This window comes from Amia ocellicauda, unplaced genomic scaffold (genome assembly GCF_036373705.1).
Source record: "Amia ocellicauda isolate fAmiCal2 unplaced genomic scaffold, fAmiCal2.hap1 HAP1_SCAFFOLD_68, whole genome shotgun sequence".
Lineage (NCBI taxonomy): Eukaryota > Metazoa > Chordata > Actinopteri > Amiiformes > Amiidae > Amia > Amia ocellicauda.
In genome coordinates this window covers 60,001-77,500 of record NW_027102996.1, presented here as the reverse complement: position 1 = coordinate 77,500, position 17,500 = coordinate 60,001, and the positions used below count along the sequence as shown (strand labels likewise).

Here is a 17,500-nt window from a genome sequence, read left to right as displayed (position 1 = left end):
TACCCGACTCGCCAATAATATTGGGTTCTGGTGTATTGAAATACAGGAGCTGCTGGATTTGTGTGTTTTCTTACCCCCTCACCATAGTTTGTCAAATGTTTAAACAACTGAACTTATATTCAAGGTTTGTTTCTCTTCATATGTTTTACTGGTTTACATTTGTCTCAGCAACCTGTTGAATGATTCTTCTGCTTTCAAAACAAAATGACAACAGGATGAATGCACACACTTGAAAATACAATACATGCAATGTTATGCATCATAGTGATGCAACCTCCTTTCAGTTTCATACTGCATGTCAATTGAAATCCTTACTGAAATGCACACCTTCTCAAGATTGCGCTTGACTGGCATGTCAGGCACTCAATTACAGCTGTATTATCAAGACAATGTGTTCGTTTTGTAAAATATAGTTCCGGTCTGGTGTGGCACCCCAGCTAACGCACAACGTTGCCACAATGTTGCCACAACGTGGCGTCTTAGCAGGGACTGTCTGCGGCGCGCTGGTGTGTCCCGGGCTTTAGAGTAGAGAGACAGTTCAACTGTAAGTATGAACGGCAGAAACGGATATTGCCTTCCCTTTAAGTAGAGCGTCAGGGACAGCATTCCTGGCTTACGGCCATACTAGCCTGAATACGCCCGATCTCGTCCGATCTCGGAAGCTAAGCAGGCTCGGGCCTGGTCAGTACTTGCATGGGAGACCGCCTGGGAATACCAGGTGCTGTAAGCTTTTGCATCTTTTACACACCAGAGGGCGACAAATCACGAGTTTTAACTTTGGATACACGCAATTTCATCATTATTTCAGATTTGACTTCCCCAAATACACAGGCATACAATAGATCTTGTTCTCCAACGTAAACGGTCCCTAGTAACTAGGGTACATTCGTAAATAAATTGAGCATCATGGCTAGAAGTTACTAAATGTTGCCTAATCTTTCTCATCGAGAAATGACACAATTACAGCAACACAAAAAGGAACTCCACCGGACAAAGTTCAGTGCTCACAAGGAGCCTCATTCAACTCACACGGTTCCATTCCCATTCATGCAAAGCACGAAAGTGTAAAACTTGGGAACATACTTGAGAGCAAAGATCACATTCAATCTCATTCAAGGCACGGATGTGAATGCAACGGGATGAAATTACTGAAATGATGCCTGCCCTCGAACTGTGATGATGGACTACCCGACTCGCCAATAATATTGGGTTCTGGTGTATTGAAATACAGGAGCTGCTGGATTTGTGTGTTTTCTTACCCCCTCACCATAGTTTGTCAAATGTTTAAACAACTGAACTTATATTCAAGGTTTGTTTCTCTTCATATGTTTTACTGGTTTACATTTGTCTCAGCAACCTGTTGAATGATTCTTCTGCTTTCAAAACAAAATGACAACAGGATGAATGCACACACTTGAAAATACAATACATGCAATGTTATGCATCATAGTGATGCAACCTCCTTTCAGTTTCATACTGCATGTCAATTGAAATCCTTACTGAAATGCACACCTTCTCAAGATTGCGCTTGACTGGCATGTCAGGCACTCAATTACAGCTGTATTATCAAGACAATGTGTTCGTTTTGTAAAATATAGTTCCGGTCTGGTGTGGCACCCCAGCTAACGCACAACGTTGCCACAATGTTGCCACAACGTGGCGTCTTAGCAGGGACTGTCTGCGGCGCGCTGGTGTGTCCCGGGCTTTAGAGTAGAGAGACAGTTCAACTGTAAGTATGAACGGCAGAAACGGATATTGCCTTCCCTTTAAGTAGAGCGTCAGGGACAGCATTCCTGGCTTACGGCCATACTAGCCTGAATACGCCCGATCTCGTCCGATCTCGGAAGCTAAGCAGGCTCGGGCCTGGTCAGTACTTGCATGGGAGACCGCCTGGGAATACCAGGTGCTGTAAGCTTTTGCATCTTTTACACACCAGAGGGCGACAAATCACGAGTTTTAACTTTGGATACACGCAATTTCATCATTATTTCAGATTTGACTTCCCCAAATACACAGGCATACAATAGATCTTGTTCTCCAACGTAAACGGTCCCTAGTAAATAGGGTACATTCGTAAATAAATTGAGCATCATGGCTAGAAGTGACTAAATGTTGCCTAATCTTTCTCATCGAGAAATGACACAATTACAGCAACACAAAAAGGAACTCCACCGGACAAAGATCAGTGCTCACAAGGAGCCTCATTCAACACACACGGTTCCATTCCCATTCATGCAAAGCACGAAAGTGTAAAACTTGGGAACATACTTGAGAGCAAAGATCACATTCAATCTCATTCAAGGCACGGATGTGAATGCAACGGGATGAAATTACTGAAATGATGCCTGCCCTCGAACTGTGATGATGGACTACCCGACTCGCCAATAATATTGGGTTCTGGTGTATTGAAATACAGGAGCTGCTGGATTTGTGTGTTTTCTTACCCCCTCACCATAGTTTGTCAAATGTTTAAACAACTGAACTTATATTCAAGGTTTGTTTCTCTTCATATGTTTTACTGGTTTACATTTGTCTCAGCAACCTGTTGAATGATTCTTCTGCTTTCAAAACAAAATGACAACAGGATGAATGCACACACTTGAAAATACAATACATGCAATGTTATGCATCATAGTGATGCAACCTCCTTTCAGTTTCATACTGCATGTCAATTGAAATCCTTACTGAAATGCACACCTTCTCAAGATTGCGCTTGACTGGCGTGTCAGGCACTCAATTACAGCTGTATTATCAAGACAATATGTTCGTTTTGTAATATATAGTTCCGGTCTGGTGTGGCACCCCAGCTAACGCACAACGTTGCCACAACGTTTCGTGTTAGCAGGGACTGTCTGCGGCGCGCTGGTGTGTCCCGGACTTTAGAGTAGAGAGAGAGTTCAACTGCAAGTATGAGCGGCAGAAACGGATATTGCCTTCCCTTTAAGTAGAGCGTCAGGGACAGCCTCCCTGGCTTACGGCCATACTAGCCTGAATACGCCCGATCTCGTCCGATCTCGGAAGCTAAGCAGGCTCGGGCCTGGTCAGTACTTGGATGGGAGACCGCCTGGGAATACCAGGTGCTGTAAGCTTTTGCATCTTTTACACACCAGAGGGCGACAAATCACGAGTTTTAACTTTGGATACACGCAATTTCATCATTATTTCAGATTTGACTTCCCCAAATACACAGGCATACAATAGATCTTGTTCTCCAACGTAAACGGTCCCTAGTAACTAGGGTACATTCGTAAATAAATTGAGCATCATGGCTAGAAGTGACTAAATGTTGCCTAATCTTTCTCATCGAGAAATGACACAATTACAGCAACACAAAAAGGAACTCCACCGGACAAAGTTCAGTGCTCACAAGGAGCCTCATTCAACACACACGGTTCCATTCCCATTCATGCAAAGCACGAAAGTGTAAAACTTGGGAACATACTTGAGAGCAAAGATCACATTCAATCTCATTCAAGGCACGGATGTGAATGCAACGGGATGAAATTACTGAAATGATGCCTGCCCTCGAACTGTGATGATGGACTACCCGACTCGCCAATAATATTGGGTTCTGGTGTATTGAAATACAGGAGCTGCTGGATTTGTGTGTTTTCTTACCCCCTCACCATAGTTTGTCAAATGTTTAAACAACTGAACTTATATTCAAGGTTTGTTTCTCTTCATATGTTTTACTGGTTTACATTTGTCTCAGCAACCTGTTGAATGATTCTTCTGCTTTCAAAACAAAATGACAACAGGATGAATGCACACACTTGAAAATACAATACATGCAATGTTATGCATCATAGTGATGCAACCTCCTTTCAGTCTCATACTGCATGTCAATAGAAATCCTTACTGAAATGCACACCTTCTCAAGATTGCGCTTGACTGGCGTGTCAGGCACTCAATTACAGCTGTTTTATCAAGAGAATGTGTTCGTTTTGTAATATATAGTTCCGGTCTGGTGTGGCACCCCAGCTAACGCACAACGTTGCCACAATGTTGCCACAACGTGGCGTGTTAGCAGGGACTGTCTGCGGCGCGCTGGTGTGTCCCGGGCTTTAGAGTAGAGAGACAGTTCAACTGTAAGTATGAGCGGCAGAAACGGATATTGCCTTCCCTTTAAGTAGAGCGTCAGGGACAGCCTCCCTGGCTTACGGCCATACTAGCCTGAATACGCCCGATCTCGGAAGCTAAGCAGGCTCGGGCCTGGTCAGTACTTGGATGGGAGACCGCCTGGGAATACCAGGTGCTGTAAGCTTTTGCATCTTTTACACACCAGAGGGCGACAAATCACGAGTTTTAACTTTGGATACACGCAATTTCATCATTATTTCAGATTTGACTTCCCCAAATACACAGGCATACAATAGATCTTGTTCTCCAACGTAAACGGTCCCTAGTAACTAGGGTACATTCGTAAATAAATTGAGCATCATGGCTAGAAGTGACTAAATGTTGCCTAATCTTTCTCATCGAGAAATGACACAATTACAGCAACACAAAAAGGAACTCCACCGGACAAAGTTCAGTGCTCACAAGGAGCCTCATTCAACACACACGGTTCCATTCCCATTCATGCAAAGCACGAAAGTGTAAAACTTGGGAACATACTTGAGAGCAAAGATCACATTCAATCTCATTCAAGGCACGGATGTGAATGCAACGGGATGAAATTACTGAAATGATGCCTGCCCTCGAACTGTGATGATGGACTACCCGACTCGCCAATAATATTGGGTTCTGGTGTATTGAAATACAGGAGCTGCTGGATTTGTGTGTTTTCTTACCCCCTCACCATAGTTTGTCAAATGTTTAAACAACTGAACTTATATTCAAGGTTTGTTTCTCTTCATATGTTTTACTGGTTTACATTTGTCTCAGCAACCTGTTGAATGATTCTTCTGCTTTCAAAACAAAATGACAACAGGATGAATGCACACACTTGAAAATACAATACATGCAATGTTATGCATCATAGTGATGCAACCTCCTTTCAGTTTCATACTGCATGTCAATAGAAATCCTTACTGAAATGCACACCTTCTCAAGATTGCGCTTGACTGGCGTGTCAGGCACTCAATTACAGCTGTTTTATCAAGAGAATGTGTTCGTTTTGTAATATATAGTTCCGGTCTGGTGTGGCACCCCAGCTAACGCACAACGTTGCCACAATGTTGCCACAACGTGGCGTGTTAGCAGGGACTGTCTGCGGCGCGCTGGTGTGTCCCGGGCTTTAGAGTAGAGAGACAGTTCAACTGTAAGTATGAACGGCAGAAACGGATATTGCCTTCCCTTTAAGTAGAGCGTCAGGGACAGCATTCCTGGCTTACGGCCATACTAGCCTGAATACGCCCGATCTCGTCCGATCTCGGAAGCTAAGCAGGCTCGGGCCTGGTCAGTACTTGCATGGGAGACCGCCTGGGAATACCAGGTGCTGTAAGCTTTTGCATCTTTTACACACCAGAGGGCGACAAATCACGAGTTTTAACTTTGGATACACGCAATTTCATCATTATTTCAGATTTGACTTCCCCAAATACACAGGCATACAATAGATCTTGTTCTCCAACGTAAACGGTCCCTAGTAACTAGGGTACATTCGTAAATAAATTGAGCATCATGGCTAGAAGTTACTAAATGTTGCCTAATCTTTCTCATCGAGAAATGACACAATTACAGCAACACAAAAAGGAACTCCACCGGACAAAGTTCAGTGCTCACAAGGAGCCTCATTCAACTCACACGGTTCCATTCCCATTCATGCAAAGCACGAAAGTGTAAAACTTGGGAACATACTTGAGAGCAAAGATCACATTCAATCTCATTCAAGGCACGGATGTGAATGCAACGGGATGAAATTACTGAAATGATGCCTGCCCTCGAACTGTGATGATGGACTACCCGACTCGCCAATAATATTGGGTTCTGGTGTATTGAAATACAGGAGCTGCTGGATTTGTGTGTTTTCTTACCCCCTCACCATAGTTTGTCAAATGTTTAAACAACTGAACTTATATTCAAGGTTTGTTTCTCTTCATATGTTTTACTGGTTTACATTTGTCTCAGCAACCTGTTGAATGATTCTTCTGCTTTCAAAACAAAATGACAACAGGATGAATGCACACACTTGAAAATACAATACATGCAATGTTATGCATCATAGTGATGCAACCTCCTTTCAGTTTCATACTGCATGTCAATTGAAATCCTTACTGAAATGCACACCTTCTCAAGATTGCGCTTGACTGGCATGTCAGGCACTCAATTACAGCTGTATTATCAAGACAATGTGTTCGTTTTGTAAAATATAGTTCCGGTCTGGTGTGGCACCCCAGCTAACGCACAACGTTGCCACAATGTTGCCACAACGTGGCGTCTTAGCAGGGACTGTCTGCGGCGCGCTGGTGTGTCCCGGGCTTTAGAGTAGAGAGACAGTTCAACTGTAAGTATGAACGGCAGAAACGGATATTGCCTTCCCTTTAAGTAGAGCGTCAGGGACAGCATTCCTGGCTTACGGCCATACTAGCCTGAATACGCCCGATCTCGTCCGATCTCGGAAGCTAAGCAGGCTCGGGCCTGGTCAGTACTTGCATGGGAGACCGCCTGGGAATACCAGGTGCTGTAAGCTTTTGCATCTTTTACACACCAGAGGGCGACAAATCACGAGTTTTAACTTTGGATACACGCAATTTCATCATTATTTCAGATTTGACTTCCCCAAATACACAGGCATACAATAGATCTTGTTCTCCAACGTAAACGGTCCCTAGTAAATAGGGTACATTCGTAAATAAATTGAGCATCATGGCTAGAAGTGACTAAATGTTGCCTAATCTTTCTCATCGAGAAATGACACAATTACAGCAACACAAAAAGGAACTCCACCGGACAAAGATCAGTGCTCACAAGGAGCCTCATTCAACACACACGGTTCCATTCCCATTCATGCAAAGCACGAAAGTGTAAAACTTGGGAACATACTTGAGAGCAAAGATCACATTCAATCTCATTCAAGGCACGGATGTGAATGCAACGGGATGAAATTACTGAAATGATGCCTGCCCTCGAACTGTGATGATGGACTACCCGACTCGCCAATAATATTGGGTTCTGGTGTATTGAAATACAGGAGCTGCTGGATTTGTGTGTTTTCTTACCCCCTCACCATAGTTTGTCAAATGTTTAAACAACTGAACTTATATTCAAGGTTTGTTTCTCTTCATATGTTTTACTGGTTTACATTTGTCTCAGCAACCTGTTGAATGATTCTTCTGCTTTCAAAACAAAATGACAACAGGATGAATGCACACACTTGAAAATACAATACATGCAATGTTATGCATCATAGTGATGCAACCTCCTTTCAGTTTCATACTGCATGTCAATTGAAATCCTTACTGAAATGCACACCTTCTCAAGATTGCGCTTGACTGGCGTGTCAGGCACTCAATTACAGCTGTATTATCAAGACAATATGTTCGTTTTGTAATATATAGTTCCGGTCTGGTGTGGCACCCCAGCTAACGCACAACGTTGCCACAACGTTTCGTGTTAGCAGGGACTGTCTGCGGCGCGCTGGTGTGTCCCGGACTTTAGAGTAGAGAGAGAGTTCAACTGCAAGTATGAGCGGCAGAAACGGATATTGCCTTCCCTTTAAGTAGAGCGTCAGGGACAGCCTCCCTGGCTTACGGCCATACTAGCCTGAATACGCCCGATCTCGTCCGATCTCGGAAGCTAAGCAGGCTCGGGCCTGGTCAGTACTTGGATGGGAGACCGCCTGGGAATACCAGGTGCTGTAAGCTTTTGCATCTTTTACACACCAGAGGGCGACAAATCACGAGTTTTAACTTTGGATACACGCAATTTCATCATTATTTCAGATTTGACTTCCCCAAATACACAGGCATACAATAGATCTTGTTCTCCAACGTAAACGGTCCCTAGTAACTAGGGTACATTCGTAAATAAATTGAGCATCATGGCTAGAAGTGACTAAATGTTGCCTAATCTTTCTCATCGAGAAATGACACAATTACAGCAACACAAAAAGGAACTCCACCGGACAAAGTTCAGTGCTCACAAGGAGCCTCATTCAACACACACGGTTCCATTCCCATTCATGCAAAGCACGAAAGTGTAAAACTTGGGAACATACTTGAGAGCAAAGATCACATTCAATCTCATTCAAGGCACGGATGTGAATGCAACGGGATGAAATTACTGAAATGATGCCTGCCCTCGAACTGTGATGATGGACTACCCGACTCGCCAATAATATTGGGTTCTGGTGTATTGAAATACAGGAGCTGCTGGATTTGTGTGTTTTCTTACCCCCTCACCATAGTTTGTCAAATGTTTAAACAACTGAACTTATATTCAAGGTTTGTTTCTCTTCATATGTTTTACTGGTTTACATTTGTCTCAGCAACCTGTTGAATGATTCTTCTGCTTTCAAAACAAAATGACAACAGGATGAATGCACACACTTGAAAATACAATACATGCAATGTTATGCATCATAGTGATGCAACCTCCTTTCAGTCTCATACTGCATGTCAATAGAAATCCTTACTGAAATGCACACCTTCTCAAGATTGCGCTTGACTGGCGTGTCAGGCACTCAATTACAGCTGTTTTATCAAGAGAATGTGTTCGTTTTGTAATATATAGTTCCGGTCTGGTGTGGCACCCCAGCTAACGCACAACGTTGCCACAATGTTGCCACAACGTGGCGTGTTAGCAGGGACTGTCTGCGGCGCGCTGGTGTGTCCCGGGCTTTAGAGTAGAGAGACAGTTCAACTGTAAGTATGAGCGGCAGAAACGGATATTGCCTTCCCTTTAAGTAGAGCGTCAGGGACAGCCTCCCTGGCTTACGGCCATACTAGCCTGAATACGCCCGATCTCGGAAGCTAAGCAGGCTCGGGCCTGGTCAGTACTTGGATGGGAGACCGCCTGGGAATACCAGGTGCTGTAAGCTTTTGCATCTTTTACACACCAGAGGGCGACAAATCACGAGTTTTAACTTTGGATACACGCAATTTCATCATTATTTCAGATTTGACTTCCCCAAATACACAGGCATACAATAGATCTTGTTCTCCAACGTAAACGGTCCCTAGTAACTAGGGTACATTCGTAAATAAATTGAGCATCATGGCTAGAAGTGACTAAATGTTGCCTAATCTTTCTCATCGAGAAATGACACAATTACAGCAACACAAAAAGGAACTCCACCGGACAAAGTTCAGTGCTCACAAGGAGCCTCATTCAACACACACGGTTCCATTCCCATTCATGCAAAGCACGAAAGTGTAAAACTTGGGAACATACTTGAGAGCAAAGATCACATTCAATCTCATTCAAGGCACGGATGTGAATGCAACGGGATGAAATTACTGAAATGATGCCTGCCCTCGAACTGTGATGATGGACTACCCGACTCGCCAATAATATTGGGTTCTGGTGTATTGAAATACAGGAGCTGCTGGATTTGTGTGTTTTCTTACCCCCTCACCATAGTTTGTCAAATGTTTAAACAACTGAACTTATATTCAAGGTTTGTTTCTCTTCATATGTTTTACTGGTTTACATTTGTCTCAGCAACCTGTTGAATGATTCTTCTGCTTTCAAAACAAAATGACAACAGGATGAATGCACACACTTGAAAATACAATACATGCAATGTTATGCATCATAGTGATGCAACCTCCTTTCAGTTTCATACTGCATGTCAATAGAAATCCTTACTGAAATGCACACCTTCTCAAGATTGCGCTTGACTGGCGTGTCAGGCACTCAATTACAGCTGTTTTATCAAGAGAATGTGTTCGTTTTGTAATATATAGTTCCGGTCTGGTGTGGCACCCCAGCTAACGCACAACGTTGCCACAATGTTGCCACAACGTGGCGTGTTAGCAGGGACTGTCTGCGGCGCGCTGGTGTGTCCCGGGCTTTAGAGTAGAGAGACAGTTCAACTGTAAGTATGAACGGCAGAAACGGATATTGCCTTCCCTTTAAGTAGAGCGTCAGGGACAGCCTCATAGGCTTACGGCCATACTAGCCTGAATACGCCCGATCTCGTCCGATCTCGGAAGCTAAGCAGGCTCGGGCCTGGTCAGTACTTGGATGGGAGACCGCCTGGGAATACCAGGTGCTGTAAGCTTTTGCATCTTTTACACACCAGAGGGCGACAAATCACGAGTTTTAACTTTGGATACACGCAATTTCATCATTATTTCAGATTTGACTTCCCCAAATACACAGGCATACAATAGATCTTGTTCTCCAACGTAAACGGTCCCTAGTAACTAGGGTACATTCGTAAATAAATTGAGCATCATGGCTAGAAGTGACTAAATGTTGCCTAATCTTTCTCATCGAGAAATGACACAATTACAGCAACACAAAAAGGAACTCCACCGGACAAAGATCAGTGCTCACAAGGAGCCTCATTCAACACACACGGTTCCATTCCCATTCATGCAAAGCACGAAAGTGTAAAACTTGGGAACATACTTGAGAGCAAAGATCACATTCAATCTCATTCAAGGCACGGATGTGAATGCAACGGGATGAAATTACTGAAAAGATGCCTGCCCTCGAACTGTGATGATGGACTACCCGACTCGCCAATAATATTGGGTTCTGGTGTATTGAAATACAGGAGCTGCTCGATTTGTGTGTTTTCTTACCCCCTCACCATAGTTTGTCAAATGTTTAAACAACTGAACTTATATTCAAGGTTTGTTTCTCTTCATATGTTTTACTGGTTTACATTTGTCTCAGCAACCTGTTGAATGATTCTTCTGCTTTCAAAACAAAATGACAACAGGATGAATGCACACACTTGAAAATACAATACATGCAATGTTATGCATCATAGTGATGCAACCTCCTTTCAGTTTCATACTGTATGTCAATTGAAATCCTTATTGAAATGCACACCTTCTCAAGATTGAGCTTGACTGGCGTGTCAGGCACTCAATTACAGCTGTATTATCAAGACAATGTGTTCGTTTTGTAATATATAGTTCCGGTCTGGTGTGGCACCCCAGCTAACGCACAACGTTGCCACAATGTTGCCACAACGTGGCGTGTTAGCAGGGACTGTCTGCGGCGCGCTGGTGTGTCCCGGGCTTTAGAGTAGAGAGACAGTTCAACTGTAAGTATGAACGGCAGAAACGGATATTGCCTTCCCTTTAAGTAGAGCGTCAGGGACAGCCTCCCTGGCTTACGGCCATACTAGCCTGAATACGCCCGATCTCGTCCGATCTCGGAAGCTAAGCAGGCTCGGGCCTGGTCAGTACTTGGATGGGAGACCGCCTGGGAATACCAGGTGCTGTAAGCTTTTGCATCTTTTACACACCAGAGCGCGACAAATCACGAGTTTTAACTTTGGATACACGCAATTTCATCATTATTTCAGATTTGACTTCCCCAAATACACAGGCATACAATAGATCTTGTTCTCCAACGTAAACGGTCCCTAGTAAATAGGGTACATTCGTAAATAAATTGAGCATCATGGCTAGAAGTGACTAAATGTTGCCTAATCTTTCTCATCGAGAAATGACACAATTACAGCAACACAAAAAGGAACTCCACCGGACAAAGATCAGTGCTCACAAGGAGCCTCATTCAACACACACGGTTCCATTCCCATTCATGCAAAGCACGAAAGTGTAAAACTTGGGAACATACTTGAGAGCAAAGATCACATTCAATCTCATTCAAGGCACGGATGTGAATGCAACGGGATGAAATTACTGAAATGATGCCTGCCCTCGAACTGTGATGATGGACTACCCGACTCGCCAATAATATTGGGTTCTGGTGTATTGAAATACAGGAGCTGCTGGATTTGTGTGTTTTCTTACCCCCTCACCATAGTTTGTCAAATGTTTAAACAACTGAACTTATATTCAAGGTTTGTTTCTCTTCATATGTTTTACTGGTTTACATTTGTCTCAGCAACCTGTTGAATGATTCTTCTGCTTTCAAAACAAAATGACAACAGGATGAATGCACACACTTGAAAATACAATACATGCAATGTTATGCATCATAGTGATGCAACCTCCTTTCAGTTTCATACTGCATGTCAATTGAAATCCTTACTGAAATGCACACCTTCTCAAGATTGCGCTTGACTGGCGTGTCAGGCACTCAATTACAGCTGTTTTATCAAGACAAATGTGTTCGTTTTGTAAAATATAGTTCCGGTCTGGTGTGGCACCCCAGCTAACGCACAACGTTGCCACAACGTTTCGTGTTAGCAGGGACTGTCTGCGGCGCGCTGGTGTGTCCCGGGCTTTAGAGTAGAGAGACAGTTCAACTGTAAGTATGAACGGCAGAAACGGATATTGCCTTCCCTTTAAGTAGAGCGTCAGGGACAGCCTCCCTGGCTTACGGCCATACTAGCCTGAATACGCCCGATCTCGTCCGATCTCGGAAGCTAAGCAGGCTCGGGCCTGGTCAGTACTTGGATGGGAGACCGCCTGGGAATACCAGGTGCTGTAAGCTTTTGCATCTTTTACACACCAGAGCGCGACAAATCACGAGTTTTAACTTTGGATACACGCAATTTCATCATTATTTCAGATTTGACTTCCCCAAATACACAGGCATACAATAGATCTTGTTCTCCAACGTAAACGGTCCCTAGTAACTAGGGTACATTCGTAAATAAATTGAGCATCATGGCTAGAAGTGACTAAATGTTGCCTAATCTTTCTCATCGAGAAATGACACAATTACAGCAACACAAAAAGGAACTCCACCGGACAAAGATCAGTGCTCACAAGGAGCCTCATTCAACACACACGGTTCCATTCCCATTCATGCAAAGCACGAAAGTGTAAAACTTGGGAACATACTTGAGAGCAAAGATCACATTCAATCTCATTCAAGGCACGGATGTGAATGCAACGGGATGAAATTACTGAAATGATGCCTGCCCTCGAACTGTGATGATGGACTACCCGACTCGCCAATAATATTGGGTTCTGGTGTATTGAAATACAGGAGCTGCTGGATTTGTGTGTTTTCTTACCCCCTCACCATAGTTTGTCAAATGTTTAAACAACTGAACTTATATTCAAGGTTTGTTTCTCTTCATATGTTTTACTGGTTTACATTTGTCTCAGCAACCTGTTGAATGATTCTTCTGCTTTCAAAACAAAATGACAACAGGATGAATGCACACACTTGAAAATACAATACATGCAATGTTATGCATCATAGTGATGCAACCTCCTTTCAGTTTCATACTGCATGTCAATTGAAATCCTTACTGAAATGCACACCTTCTCAAGATTGCGCTTGACTGGCGTGTCAGGCACTCAATTACAGCTGTATTATCAAGACAATATGTTCGTTTTGTAATATATAGTTCCGGTCTGGTGTGGCACCCCAGCTAACGCACAACGTTGCCACAACGTTTCGTGTTAGCAGGGACTGTCTGCGGCGCGCTGGTGTGTCCCGGACTTTAGAGTAGAGAGAGAGTTCAACTGCAAGTATGAGCGGCAGAAACGGATATTGCCTTCCCTTTAAGTAGAGCGTCAGGGACAGCCTCCCTGGCTTACGGCCATACTAGCCTGAATACGCCCGATCTCGTCCGATCTCGGAAGCTAAGCAGGCTCGGGCCTGGTCAGTACTTGGATGGGAGACCGCCTGGGAATACCAGGTGCTGTAAGCTTTTGCATCTTTTACACACCAGAGGGCGACAAATCACGAGTTTTAACTTTGGATACACGCAATTTCATCATTATTTCAGATTTGACTTCCCCAAATACACAGGCATACAATAGATCTTGTTCTCCAACGTAAACGGTCCCTAGTAACTAGGGTACATTCGTAAATAAATTGAGCATCATGGCTAGAAGTGACTAAATGTTGCCTAATCTTTCTCATCGAGAAATGACACAATTACAGCAACACAAAAAGGAACTCCACCGGACAAAGTTCAGTGCTCACAAGGAGCCTCATTCAACACACACGGTTCCATTCCCATTCATGCAAAGCACGAAAGTGTAAAACTTGGGAACATACTTGAGAGCAAAGATCACATTCAATCTCATTCAAGGCACGGATGTGAATGCAACGGGATGAAATTACTGAAATGATGCCTGCCCTCGAACTGTGATGATGGACTACCCGACTCGCCAATAATATTGGGTTCTGGTGTATTGAAATACAGGAGCTGCTGGATTTGTGTGTTTTCTTACCCCCTCACCATAGTTTGTCAAATGTTTAAACAACTGAACTTATATTCAAGGTTTGTTTCTCTTCATATGTTTTACTGGTTTACATTTGTCTCAGCAACCTGTTGAATGATTCTTCTGCTTTCAAAACAAAATGACAACAGGATGAATGCACACACTTGAAAATACAATACATGCAATGTTATGCATCATAGTGATGCAACCTCCTTTCAGTTTCATACTGCATGTCAATAGAAATCCTTACTGAAATGCACACCTTCTCAAGATTGCGCTTGACTGGCGTGTCAGGCACTCAATTACAGCTGTTTTATCAAGAGAATGTGTTCGTTTTGTAATATATAGTTCCGGTCTGGTGTGGCACCCCAGCTAACGCACAACGTTGCCACAATGTTGCCACAACGTGGCGTGTTAGCAGGGACTGTCTGCGGCGCGCTGGTGTGTCCCGGGCTTTAGAGTAGAGAGACAGTTCAACTGTAAGTATGAACGGCAGAAACGGATATTGCCTTCCCTTTAAGTAGAGCGTCAGGGACAGCCTCCCTGGCTTACGGCCATACTAGCCTGAATACGCCCGATCTCGTCCGATCTCGGAAGCTAAGCAGGCTCGGGCCTGGTCAGTACTTGGATGGGAGACCGCCTGGGAATACCAGGTGCTGTAAGCTTTTGCATCTTTTACACACCAGAGGGCGACAAATCACGAGTTTTAACTTTGGATACACGCAATTTCATCATTATTTCAGATTTGACTTCCCCAAATACACAGGCATACAATAGATCTTGTTCTCCAACGTAAACGGTCCCTAGTAACTAGGGTACATTCGTAAATAAATTGAGCATCATGGCTAGAAGTGACTAAATGTTGCCTAATCTTTCTCATCGAGAAATGACACAATTACAGCAACACAAAAAGGAACTCCACCGGACAAAGTTCAGTGCTCACAAGGAGCTTCATTCAACACACACGGTTCCATTCCCATTCATGCAAAGCACGAAAGTGTAAAACTTGGGAACATACTTGAGAGCAAAGATCACATTCAATCTCATTCAAGGCACGGATGTGAATGCAACGGGATGAAATTACTGAAATGATGCCTGCCCTCGAACTGTGATGATGGACTACCCGACTCGCCAATAATATTGGGTTCTGGTGTATTGAAATACAGGAGCTGCTGGATTTGTGTGTTTTCTTACCCCCTCACCATAGTTTGTCAAATGTTTAAACAACTGAACTTATATTCAAGGTTTGTTTCTCTTCATATGTTTTACTGGTTTACATTTGTCTCAGCAACCTGTTGAATGATTCTTCTGCTTTCAAAACAAAATGACAACAGGATGAATGCACACACTTGAAAATACAATACATGCAATGTTATGCATCATAGTGATGCAACCTCCTTTCAGTTTCATACTGCATGTCAATTGAAATCCTTACTGAAATGCACACCTTCTCAAGATTGCGCTTGACTGGCGTGTCAGGCACTCAATTACAGCTGTTTTATCAAGACAATGTGTTCGTTTTGTAATATATAGTTCCGGTCTGGTGTGGCACCCCAGCTAACGCACAACGTTGCCACAACGTTTCGTGTTAGCAGGGACTGTCTGCGGCGCGCTGGTGTGTCCCGGACTTTAGAGTAGAGAGACAGTTCAATTGCAAGTATGAGCGGAAGAAACGGATATTGCCTTCCCTTTAAGTAGAGCGTCAGGGACAGCCTCCCTGGCTTACGGCCATACTAGCCTGAATACGCCCGATCTCGTCCGATCTCGGAAGCTAAGCAGGCTCGGGCCTGGTCAGTACTTGGATGGGAGACCGCCTGGGAATACCAGGTGCTGTAAGCTTTTGCATCTTTTACACACCAGAGGGCGACAAATCACGAGTTTTAACTTTGGATACACGCAATTTCATCATTATTTCAGATTTGACTTCCCCAAATACACAGGCATAGAATAGATCTTGTTCTCCAACGTAAACGGTCCCTAGTAACTAGTGTACATTCGTAAATAAATTGAGCATCATGGCTAGAAGTGACTAAATGTTGCCTAATCTTTCTCATCGAGAAATGACACAATTACAGCAACACAAAAAGGAACTCCACCGGACAAAGTTCAGTGCTCACAAGGAGCCTCATTCAACACACACGGTTCCATTCCCATTCATGCAAAGCACGAAAGTGTAAAACTTGGGAACATACTTGAGAGCAAAGATCACATTCAATCTCATTCAAGGCACGGATGTGAATGCAACGGGATGAAATTACTGAAATGATGCCTGCCCTCGAACTGTGATGATGGACTACCCGACTCGCCAATAATATTGGGTTCTGGTGTATTGAAATACAGGAGCTGCTGGATTTGTGTGTTTTCTTACCCCCTCACCATAGTTTGTCAAATGTTTAAACAACTGAACTTATATTCAAGGTTTGTTTCTCTTCATATGTTTTACTGGTTTACATTTGTCTCAGCAACCTGTTGAATGATTCTTCTGCTTTCAAAACAAAATGACAACAGGATGAATGCACACACTTGAAAATACAATACATGCAATGTTATGCATCATAGTGATGCAACCTCCTTTCAGTTTCATACTGCATGTCAATTGAAATCCTTACTGAAATGCACACCTTCTCAAGATTGCGCTTGACTGGCGTGTCAGGCACTCAATTACAGCTGTTTTATCAAGAGAATGTGTTCGTTTTGTAATATATAGTTCCGGTCTGGTGTGGCACCCCAGCTAACGCACAACGTTGCCACAATGTTGCCACAACGTGGCGTGTTAGCAGGGACTGTCTGCGGCTGCGCTGGTGTGTCCCGGGCTTTAGAGTAGAGAGACAGTTCAACTGTAAGTATGAACGGCAGAAACGGATATTGCCTTCCCTTTAAGTAGAACGTCAGGGACAGCCTCCCCGGCTTACGGCCATACTAGCCTGAATACGCCAGATCTCGTCCGATCTCGGAAGCTAAGCAGGCTCGGGCCTGGTCAGTACTTGGATGGGAGACCGCCTGGGAATACCAGGTGCTGTAAGCTTTTGCATCTTTTACACACCAGAGGGCGACAAATCACGAGTTTTAACTTTGGATACAAGCAATTTCATCATTATTTCAGATTTGACTTCCCCAAATACACAGGCATACAATAGATCTTGTTCTCCAACGTAAACGGTCCCTAGTAACTAGGGTACATTCGTAAATAAATTGAGCATCATGGCTAGAAGTGACTAAATGTTGCCTAATCTTTCTCATCGAGAAATGACACAATTACAGCAACACAAAAAGGAACT

The 17,500-nt window shown here is 43.6% G+C and overlaps 13 non-coding genes and 2 pseudogenes across 13 annotated transcripts; all 15 read left to right on the top strand.

Annotated features, from left to right (window-relative positions):
- The first annotated feature begins 611 nt into the window (after positions 1–611).
- Positions 612–730, top strand: LOC136741508 (5S ribosomal RNA). Its single transcript, XR_010814198.1, has one exon. It is a non-coding gene; the product is annotated as a 5S ribosomal RNA (ribosomal RNA).
- Positions 731–1,796: 1,066 nt separating this feature from the next.
- Positions 1,797–1,915, top strand: LOC136741507 (5S ribosomal RNA). The gene has a single exon (XR_010814197.1). It is a non-coding gene; the product is annotated as a 5S ribosomal RNA (ribosomal RNA).
- Positions 1,916–2,970: 1,055 nt separating this feature from the next.
- LOC136741713 (5S ribosomal RNA) lies at positions 2,971–3,089 on the top strand. The gene has a single exon (XR_010814389.1). It is a non-coding gene; the product is annotated as a 5S ribosomal RNA (ribosomal RNA).
- Positions 3,090–4,155: 1,066 nt separating this feature from the next.
- Positions 4,156–4,264, top strand: LOC136741714 (uncharacterized; annotated as a pseudogene).
- Positions 4,265–5,330: 1,066 nt separating this feature from the next.
- On the top strand, positions 5,331–5,449 carry LOC136741506 (5S ribosomal RNA). Its single transcript, XR_010814196.1, has one exon. It is a non-coding gene; the product is annotated as a 5S ribosomal RNA (ribosomal RNA).
- Positions 5,450–6,515: 1,066 nt separating this feature from the next.
- On the top strand, positions 6,516–6,634 carry LOC136741505 (5S ribosomal RNA). The gene has a single exon (XR_010814195.1). It is a non-coding gene; the product is annotated as a 5S ribosomal RNA (ribosomal RNA).
- A 1,055-nt stretch (positions 6,635–7,689) lies between these two features.
- LOC136741702 (5S ribosomal RNA) lies at positions 7,690–7,808 on the top strand. Its single transcript, XR_010814380.1, has one exon. It is a non-coding gene; the product is annotated as a 5S ribosomal RNA (ribosomal RNA).
- A 1,066-nt stretch (positions 7,809–8,874) lies between these two features.
- Positions 8,875–8,983, top strand: LOC136741712 (uncharacterized; annotated as a pseudogene).
- Positions 8,984–10,049: 1,066 nt separating this feature from the next.
- LOC136741690 (5S ribosomal RNA) lies at positions 10,050–10,168 on the top strand. Its single transcript, XR_010814370.1, has one exon. It is a non-coding gene; the product is annotated as a 5S ribosomal RNA (ribosomal RNA).
- A 1,066-nt stretch (positions 10,169–11,234) lies between these two features.
- On the top strand, positions 11,235–11,353 carry LOC136741678 (5S ribosomal RNA). Its single transcript, XR_010814360.1, has one exon. It is a non-coding gene; the product is annotated as a 5S ribosomal RNA (ribosomal RNA).
- A 1,056-nt stretch (positions 11,354–12,409) lies between these two features.
- Positions 12,410–12,528, top strand: LOC136741667 (5S ribosomal RNA). The gene has a single exon (XR_010814350.1). It is a non-coding gene; the product is annotated as a 5S ribosomal RNA (ribosomal RNA).
- A 1,055-nt stretch (positions 12,529–13,583) lies between these two features.
- LOC136741655 (5S ribosomal RNA) lies at positions 13,584–13,702 on the top strand. The gene has a single exon (XR_010814339.1). It is a non-coding gene; the product is annotated as a 5S ribosomal RNA (ribosomal RNA).
- A 1,066-nt stretch (positions 13,703–14,768) lies between these two features.
- LOC136741644 (5S ribosomal RNA) lies at positions 14,769–14,887 on the top strand. Its single transcript, XR_010814328.1, has one exon. It is a non-coding gene; the product is annotated as a 5S ribosomal RNA (ribosomal RNA).
- Positions 14,888–15,942: 1,055 nt separating this feature from the next.
- LOC136741632 (5S ribosomal RNA) lies at positions 15,943–16,061 on the top strand. The gene has a single exon (XR_010814316.1). It is a non-coding gene; the product is annotated as a 5S ribosomal RNA (ribosomal RNA).
- Positions 16,062–17,128: 1,067 nt separating this feature from the next.
- On the top strand, positions 17,129–17,247 carry LOC136741578 (5S ribosomal RNA). Its single transcript, XR_010814264.1, has one exon. It is a non-coding gene; the product is annotated as a 5S ribosomal RNA (ribosomal RNA).
- The last annotated feature ends 253 nt before the right edge of the window (positions 17,248–17,500 follow it).